Below are 9,973 nucleotides of genomic sequence, written 5' to 3'. Positions count from 1 at the left end.
ATGCAGGAGGCTGAGATTGGGAGGATTGAGATTCCAGGCCAGCTGACGAAAAATGTTTGTGAGACCGCATCTCAACAGAAAAAAAAAAAGCTGAAAGTGGTGGTGCAGGCCTGTCACCCGAGCTTCAGTGGGAAGTGCAAAATAGGTGGATCAAAGTCCAGACTGACCTGGGCAAAAAAGCGAGACCCTATCTTCAAAATAACCAGAGCAAAAAGGACTGGAGGTGTGACTCAAGCAGTAGAACTTCAGCCTAGCAAGCACAAAGCCCTGAGTTCAAACCCCAGTACCCCCAAAAAAACACCTATCCCATAAAGAAAGTCTCCACAAATTTGAAAGGCTTGTTATCCTACAGATACAGCCTCTGACCACAGTGGAATTAAGCTGGAAATCCCAAACATTTGGAAATTATCATATAACCCCAAAAATTCATAAGTCCCCAAAAGAAGTCAAAGTGGAAATTTAAAAATATTTTGAGCTAATTAATAATGAAAATATGACACATGACAACTTGTAGGTTACAGCTAATACAGTATATACAGAGAAACTTATAAACTTAAACACAAATATTATTAGAAAAGAAGAAAAGCCAAAAATGAGTAGTAGGAGTAAGCCAAACTGCAGTCTGTCAGCCACATCTAGCCCACCATCTGGTTTTATAAATGAAGTTCCTTGGCCCAAAGCCCCACCCATTTGCTTCTGTGTTAACCATGCCTAATTTTTATCGTAACACCAGAACTGGCCAGAGGTGACAGATGACACAGACTGCAAAGTCCAAAGGATTCACCAGGGGGAAACAATAGTTTAGGGGCTATTGTGCTGTGGTCCACACCATCCGGCTGGGACTACTCCCAGCCATGTCCTCCTCTCCCACCATGGTGCCTATGGGGTCATCAGGGTTCAGCTGCTCTGGACAGCAGAAAGCACTGCATGAATGTTTGTTGATATGACAACCATCGTGACGATAATTTTTGTAACTGGTAGTTGTAAGGAGCTCTCTGAAATCATGTCACATTCTGTCTGTGCTACACTCGTTGACCCAATCTGGGCAACTCTTTTTTTTTTTTTTTTTTTTTTTTGTTCATCCTCCTTGTGCCACTGCCAGGGCTCAAAGCCCCTCAGAAGTCCTCTTGGTCCTGGTTACTCAAAGATGAGCCAAGATAAGACAGTCAGGAGTAGCTGCCTCACCTGGGAGGTTGTTGGAAATACAGAATGCTATTTCTCCCACCCCCACCCCCACCCCACCTGATTCAGACCATGCATTTTATCAGGATCCTCCCGTGATCTTCTTGAGAAGCTCTGCTCTCATCCAGACTTCTGGTTTCCTGGCACGGAAACAAAGTTTCAGAGAGGCTGAGGGGCTGACTCAGAATTGCAAGACATGCTTGCATCCCAGCAGAAACGAGGATCCTAGCTCCTAGGCTCTGTTGCTCTTAGTCAGAAGCCTTTGGGTGAAGCGGATCTGCACTTCCCAAGTGAGGCGCAAAGTCCTCAGTCTTCTGCCCTCCTCCCATTGGTGACCTCACTCAGGTCATGGTTTGGGGACAGGTGAAAAGAAAGTCCAGTCAATCTGCAGACATGACATCTGACCTCTTGCAGGGATGGGCATGCAGGAGTATCATAGCAGTTGGGCTGTGTCTGCAATGACTCAGACCTCTCTGTGCCTCCATTTTCCATCTGGAAAGGATGCCTCTTTGACAACTGCATTGAGCACCTGCTATATGCCAGTCTGGTGCCCAGTGGTCCATGTGTCACAATGGTACAAGCCCATGAAGGTGATGGCCAGATTTAAGGAAAGGTAAAGGACTGAGGGAGACTGCACCCAGAAAAGCCAGGGAGAACCACAGGAACTGCTGCTGGAAATGTCTGCTAAGCCCATTTGCCAAAGAAGGCCTGTAGGCTCTTACCTTCTTCTTACAGTGCTTGCTCACTCGCTACCTTTTCCATGAACCCTCAGCAGCCAGTGTCACAACACTGAAAGGGACATCAGTTCAGAACTCTCCTGGTCCATCTTTGTTTCCCGACAGGAAATCTAGGCTCAGAGTGGGGCAGAGACTTCCTGCAGGACACACAGCACCAGCAGCACCATGCTATGGACTGAAGGTCTAATATCTTCCCCAAAGTCCTATGTTGCTGCCCTAATCCCATGAGAAGGTGTGTGTAGTGGGGCCTTTGGAGGTAACTAGGTTTAGATGACCTCATGTGGACGGATCCTCATGATGGAATTAGTGCCTTTAAAAGAGAGTTACTCTCTCTGTTGTGTGAGGACACAGCAAGAAGGCAGCTGTCTGCAAGGCAGGGTGAGAGCCTTCACCAGACATCAATTGCCAGCAATTGATCTTGGATTTCTCAGCCTCCAGAAGAGAGAGAAATAAGTGCCTGTTGCCTAAGCCTCCCAGCCTGTGGTATTTCCCAACAGCAGCCAGAGATGACCGAGACACACCAGCACTCCTCACCCCTTTCCCAGTACACTTTATGTCTGATATCCCCACGCCCCTGAAAAAGGCACAATTCTATCAGTGGCATCGCTCTGTGAGGGACCTGCTTACAGTTAACAGACACTCTGAAGCAGCTCACAGCTTAGCAGCAGCGGAGCCAAGATATCCCATCACAGCCAATTTTCAAGGAGAGGAGGTTACCCCACCGTGTGGTGTGGCTTTGGGTGGGCAGGTCCATCTCACAGCTGGGTAACCTCAGCCAAGTGCCTGGGACTCCCAAGCTGCTAAGAGGGCTTTCCAACAAAAACGTTGGAAACCTGGAAAAGTAATTTTTTGGCTCTATTGAGAGAAAAGCAAACTGCAAAGTCAAAACTAATAAATGTTTAATTAAATGTCCACAGAAGGTAGCACCGTGTCAACATCACTAAATTGCTCAATTAATTATTCCTAAAAATCTCATTACAGGTGAAAATGATTAAGATTTTCTCACTTTGCAGGAATTTCCCAGTACGCCAAATCATTATGAAGAAATCACAGCCATTGTAAATTAATGCCTTGGAGCCAAGTAAAAGCAAAATTGAAACATTAAAAAAAAACTTTCAGAAATGTTGTAATACAGGGGCTGTAGGTAATGTGTTTTAAAGAGTTTGCTATGCTGTGAAGAGGGCTGGGGACTGGGCCCCCAAAACCAAAGTATCTGAGGGCCTGCAGGTTACCACATTCAGTACCTAACCTGCTGAGTGAGGGGCCATCACTTAGCATCCTTGAGTTTCTGTATTTTTCCCTTGGGAAATAGCCAGGGGGTCAGTAACCCCCTGCGGGAGCTGTGAGGAGCCTAACACAACCTGCATGATGCAAAAGTTAAAGGCACTAAAACTCAATAGCAAAGGGCTAAGACGTCCTGTGCCACTGAACAACCAGTGTGCGCTCTGAGAAACGCGTCACTAGATGACTTCATCACCACATCCTAGAATGTACTCACCACTGCATTCACTTCAGGTCCTTTGTGGGGAGCCACCTTCCCCCAGATGGCCAGGACCCACATGCTGTAGCTTACCCAACTAGATGGCACATGTAGAAGTAGCCGCACTCTCCTAGGGCGGTGATGAACAAAACTACAGCTAAAATCAAGCACAAGAGAACACCATGCAATGGAGACTTGGTGACCAGGAGTCGTTTGACTGAGTCCGGTGTCCCAAACTTTCTTAATGTTAGTAGGAGTGCATTCTAAAAAGGTGATAAAGCACAGGGTAGTAAATACACAAACGTGGTCGTCTGTATGGTCATCAATATTCTGTACTGACACAACCTTATGTGCTATAGTTTTATCCCACTGGCAGCATGGGTGTGCTCTCAGACATCACTAGGCCACCGGCATTTTCTAGCTCCACAGTGTTCTTGCAGGACCACCGTCCTATATGCACTTACATGGCGCACAGCTGTTTTAATGAAATATTTATTTAAATAAAACAAATGCAACAATTAAAAACCCTACAAGATTAAGGAAATACCCAAAGCTAAAACAGACCCTGCCCGGGGCTGGGAGGCCATCCAGGCTGGCAGTACAGCTTTGAGGGAGTGGTGGTCTGCGCCTAGCCTCCTCCTGTGCAATGGGGTTACCAGCACATGGGGTCGATGGCAACCAAACGGGTTAGACCAGCACACAGAGCCGTTCTGCGTCCTTACTGCTACGGCTCAAGAACGTCACACAGTGTAAGCCTAAGCCAAGGTGGCACGGTCATAACCCAAATGACGTTCAGGCCAGGACGTGACACTGGCCCAGTGAGCGCATTGCAGTGCAGAGCCGCCCTGGACTAGGCTGATCCGGACCGGGTGCCGGAGCTGGGGAGCAGCGCGGTGGCCCCAGGTCCCCGCCACGCGTCCTTCTGCGCCTTTGTCCCGCGCGTGGCGGCTGCGCCCTTCGTCTGCCCCGCGGCTCTGGGCGGCACTGACCCTTGATCTGAGACACTCAAAGTGAGCACGACCGACCTTCTGGAAGGCGACCCAGATGGGGCCACCAGCGCAGCAGCCTAGTCACCAACAAGGCGTCGGGGCTCGCGGTAAACTTCGGGTGCTTTGGTGGTGGTGGGAGCCTCATCAAAAGGGACCAAGGGTGAAACTCTGCCAGGATTCAAGCTCAAATCCACTTCGTAATAATCTTCTTGAAAATAAAGCAGCTCCCGCACCTACACACACACACACACACACACACACACACACACACACACACACACACACACGGCGGGGGGGGGGGGGGGGAGCCCACCAGGAGTGACGGGCACAAAGGTTTGTTTGGGTCTGGCTGGATCAGCTGAGACTCAGGGTGTGTCCATGTGTCAGAGGGCAAAGGCACTCTCAAATAGAGTAATGGGGAGGGGGTCCACGCCACATCCCCCAAATTCCTTTTCCAAACTCCTTTCCAGCAACCTTGACCTCCTTCCCATTCACATAAGCTCACTGTTGCATGGCTTGAAATGCTCTTCCCTTCCTTTTCTGCTTAATGAACTCCTGCCCTCCCCCAAGTCCCTGCCCAACTCCCCCATGTCTGCTTTGTCCCTTCCTCTTTCTTGGTTTTATGCACTGGCCTCTGGAGCCACACTCAGCAGGCTAGATATCTGGGTGGACCTCATTCCTAACCTGTGCCCAAGGCAGAAGGGACGATAAGTATTTGGCTGCAGGGTCTTCACTGTCAGCTGAGATAGTGGGATTTACACCCAGGAGAAGTGTGGGATGCAGAACAGGAAAGGGGCAGAGGCCAAGCGAGGGCATCTGCCAGAAGTCCCAGTCTCAGCCTGATCCTGCAGGGACGGGAGCAGCAACCCATGTGTCGGCAGTGAATCAGACCAGCAAATAGTTACACTAAGAAGAACAAATTAGGGACCATAGATTACCTCACATTGCTTTGGGGCAGGTTTTGCCAACCAAATCAAGTAAAGCGAACTCAAGGTAGGCGAGGTTTCTGTGTAGGACGATGTTGATGGTGTTTTAAGTTCTGTGGTTGGTTTGGTTTTAGTTATAAATAAACTGTTTGTGGAGCCTCTTAGATTTTAAAATTACAGTTAGGCAATATGGACTTGTGCTTATCCCAGAGAGTGATCAGAAAGGTTGTATGAGAGAATCAACAGTAAGCATTTTTGCCTGGTGTTCAACACCCAGAAAACCCTTGATAAATATTATTGGATGCTGTTGTAATATTATTGTCATTATCACCATTCCTATTGTCATTGTCATTAGAAAAGAGTCTATCAGGGAATCAGTATCATATTCCATGCTCTCCAGTCCTGTAAATTTCAACAAGCTTCCCTGAACCTGCTCCATGCACCAGGCACTAGGGATTGAGTGCTGGCTGATTTTCTGGAATGCCTTACTGGACTGCGTGCTCTTTGGGGGAAAGAGCTGGATCTTGTTCCCTGTTTCATCCTTGGTACTTAGCACAGAGCCTCACAGTGGTGAAAGCTCAATAAATAACTTGAAGGATGAATAAGTGAATGAGTGAACTTCTCTCACGGAACTTGGAGTTCACAGCATAGTAGGAGAGATGGACAATATTTTAGATAGAAAGAAAAAGGTAAGCGTGACAACAGTGGGCAGAGAGAAAAGTTATTATCCTGGAGGTCAAGTTTAGGGACCCAAGAGTCAAAAATATTTAAAATGGAGGATTTATGAACCCTGGGAAAAGCGTTCCAAGCAGAAGGAACAGCCTTTGCAAATGCTAAGAGATGCAACCTACCAGGTATTGACAGAATATTCTAGCCACCAGCCGCAGAATACACCTGCCTTCCAACAGGGCACAGAGCACTCTCCAGGACAGCTCATATGTGAGGTGACAGAGCAAGTCTTAACAAGTTTAAGAAGATGAAAGTCATTTCAACTATCTTTTCTGACCACAATGTTAGAAAACTAGAACTTGACATCAGGAAAAAATTCTGGAACTTGTAAGCATATGAAGTTAAACAACACCTCCTAACAATCAAAGAGATAGTAAAGAAATCAGAAGGGAAATTGAAAAGTTTCTGGAAACAAATGAAAATGGAAACCCAACATACCAGAAGAACCTTTAAGATACAGTAAAAGTAACACTCAGGGAAGTTTGTAGTAATAAATGCCGACATCGAAAAAGAAGAAAGGCTGTAAGTAAACAACTTAATGATGCTCGAGGACCTCGAAAAACAAGAACTAAGCCCAGAATTAGTGAAAGGAAGGAAACAATAAAGATCAGAGCAGAAGTAAATAGAGACTTTAAAAACAAGGCAAAAGATCAATGGAATGAAAAGTTGGCTTTTTGAAAAGATAAAATCACCAAACCTTTAGCTAGGCTAAGTAAGAAAAAAGAGAGAAGGCATAAATAAATAAAACCAGAGATGAGAAAAAGGAGATATTATACCTACCAAATACAAAGGATCCTCTGTGACCTGTAGGGACAATTATACACCAAGCAATTGTACAGCCTAGAAGAAATGGGTGAATTCTTGTACATTACAACCTACCAAGAACGAACAATGAAGAAATAGAAAACTAGAAAAGACTGACAAGAAATGAGGAAATTCAATCAGCAAGAAAAAGTCTCTCATCAAAGACAAACCCAGGGCCTGATGACTTTACTGCTGAAATCTACCCAACATTTAAAGAAATAATACCAATTCTCAAACTGTGCAAGAAAATTGAAGAGGAAATAGATACAAACTCATTCTATAAGATCATCATCACCTTAATACTAACACCAGATAAGGGCACAACAACAAAAAGTTACCAGGCAATATCCCTGATGAGCATAAATGCAGAAGTCCTCAACAAAACACTAGCAAACTAAATTCAACAGTATATTAAAAAGATCATTCGCTATGATACAAGAGAGAACAAGAGAGAGACATGAAGGAAGCAAGCAGGTGCTGAGTTCCAACATCACACAGGAACTTGTGGAAAACGAGTAATGATATGATTTTGGAGAGTACTGAAGAAATGAGTGGTTTGTCTTTCTGCCTGGATTTCAGTGTACCTTTGAAAAAGAGCACCACAAACAGTAAACATAGTTACACCCTTCAAAGGGAGGAGCCTAAGCTGACCCTGGACAGATCTGGTCCATGTTGCCCACTTTCAGCTGGTCCAGGGGACAGGTGGAGGAAGGAAAGCACCCACTCAGGGGGGTCTGGATCTGGCTTTCAGAAGCTGAAGAGGGCGTCCATGCAGGAAGGTTACCTGGCAAAAGGGACAGAGTTCAGCTAAAAGAAGACAGCCTCCACCCAAAGGGGCAGTTCAGTACAGGGGACTCAGTCCAAGGCAGAGAGTGACCCCATCGAAGTGTCAGAGCAGGGGAGGAGGCCTGCACTGGCTGTCAGCCTTAATGGAGGGCAGAATGGCAGTGGAGTTGCAGGACTGTTTATTCAAAGAAGAGTGATCATAAGCAGGCTAAAGGTGAAGGACAAAGATGACTCACTGTTGGAGAACCAAAACACATATGAAAGAGAGAAATCTGGAAAGACCTGTGCAGGCTGGATGCAATTACAGGTGTTTGTAGGAACTCACAGTGGTTGATTTATAAATACAGAAATAAGCACAGATGGGAAAAACACGTGCATATGTGTGTACTTGCACTTGGGTATGAAAAGACACACATATATTCCCTAGTTATTTCTCCTCAAAGAGCTTGAGTGCAGTGGCACTCCGATGTGCCCAGATGTGGGTTTCCAAACTCCATCTTCAATGAAAGGAAAGAAGGGACCCTTGGAGGAGGCAGTGATGAGCCAGAAGCATCTTGCTATCCAGAAAGTAAATGTTTAAACAATAATGGGAATGAACCAAAAGAACAATGCAGGTATATCTGGTCGTTTCTGGGAAATTTCAACATAAGGAGAGTTACAAAGTAGTAAACCAGGAATCATAGTGTTACACGTAACTGAATAAATGGAAATTTTGATGGGAAACAGGATATTTACACAAAGACAATTCTCAACTACAGAGAGAAAGACAGTAAAAATAGTGACTTCACTGTGAAGAGCTGGGCAGGTGCCACCTACCTGAACATCAACAGTAATGGGGCACATCGAATTCTTGCATCACCTGATGGTACACCAAGGAGAACACAGTATCATCTTTGATATTTCTGCCAAAGATACAATCCTAATCTACCTAGGATAAGATGTCAGATAAATCCTTTATAAACTGAGGGCCAGTCGCTAAAGTGGCCTGTTAACCTTCAGAAGGGTCAAGGTCATGAAAACCAAGGGCAGACTGGGGAAGCACTCTGAACTGAAGGAGACTGATGGGACTTGTTACCTAAGGCATGGTGTAATATAAAACTGGATCCTTTTGTGATTAAAAAAAAGTCACTGAGACAAAGGATGAAATTTAAATGTGGCCCAAGGGTCAGCTACGTGCTGTGAACTTCAGAACCTTGACAGTTGGTCCTTGATTGTTGGAAAAACATATCTTCTTATCCAGGAGTGATAGGTACCATGACGGTCACTTTCAGATGATTCAGGGGGAGAAAGTCTTTGTACTATACCTGCAAGTTATCAGTAAATCTGAGGTTAGGTTGAATCTATATGCATCTATACAGGTTCTCTATCATCTTTTAAATCAATATGCAGTTCTTATCACAGCCCAAGAGTCCAACACCACTGTGAAGCCCAGTCTAGCAACAGGGACTTTCAGAGGTCCGATCTGGAAGAGCCCAGTCTCTGCCTGAAGCCTGCAGGGGAAACCTCTAGGGACAGGGACTGGATTCCTCAACATGGTGTTTGTCCCTCTGGTGTTCTGCCTCTGGGATTTGCTCCCAGTCAGCTGGATGGAGCTCAGCATCCCAGAGGGTGTCTCCTCCTCCTCCTCACTCAGGCCCAACTCCTGTTCCAAATTCCTTTGTATAAGTGGGCTTGTTCATTTGGCCAGGACGGCCAGTTCCACGGGAGCCTGATCCAGTCCTCAGACTGTTGGTTCAATGTTGAGAAACACAAAACCCTCCTAAAATATATATGTCATCAGTAAGACGCCACTGCCTTGTTTGCCATAAAATTACCTTTCAAGCATTCACACCAACCCAAAAAGACGTTTTATCCCAGCTGGAGAGCAACTGGAAACCCATGGTGCCCTTTTAGCCATTCTGGAGGACAGTATGGGAGGTATCTGACACAATGGCTGCTAATTTTTTGTGACCAGCTGGGAAGTGGAGCTCCACTTGCCTTGTCCTGTTGGGTTACCACCCATCCATTCGATAAAATTTATCCAGCACCTAAACACTTGGCCATATGCCAGCGCTCTAAATACCTGGACCCAGTGTTAGTGGGCCCAACAGGTATTAGCCTGACATTGACTTTTGCACAGATGGTGCCCCGTGCCAGGTTGCTTCATCTTTCTTATTGCCCTACCTGAAGAATTTCTCCTAATCCTTCATGATTCAGCCCAAGCCCACCTCTTCTGCAGGTTTCCCATCATGCCCAGGGAAAGCTGACTACTGCTTTCTCTGTGATGTCACAGCACTGTGTTCACAGCCCTTTGTCAGAACCCTGTTATCACTGGGGGAGGCAGTTTCAGCTTTATCAAAA

This window comes from Castor canadensis, chromosome 9 (assembly GCF_047511655.1).
Source record: "Castor canadensis chromosome 9, mCasCan1.hap1v2, whole genome shotgun sequence".
NCBI lineage: Eukaryota > Metazoa > Chordata > Mammalia > Rodentia > Castoridae > Castor > Castor canadensis.
The sequence above is the reverse complement of the archived record's forward strand: the minus strand, read 5'-3'. Positions refer to the sequence as shown.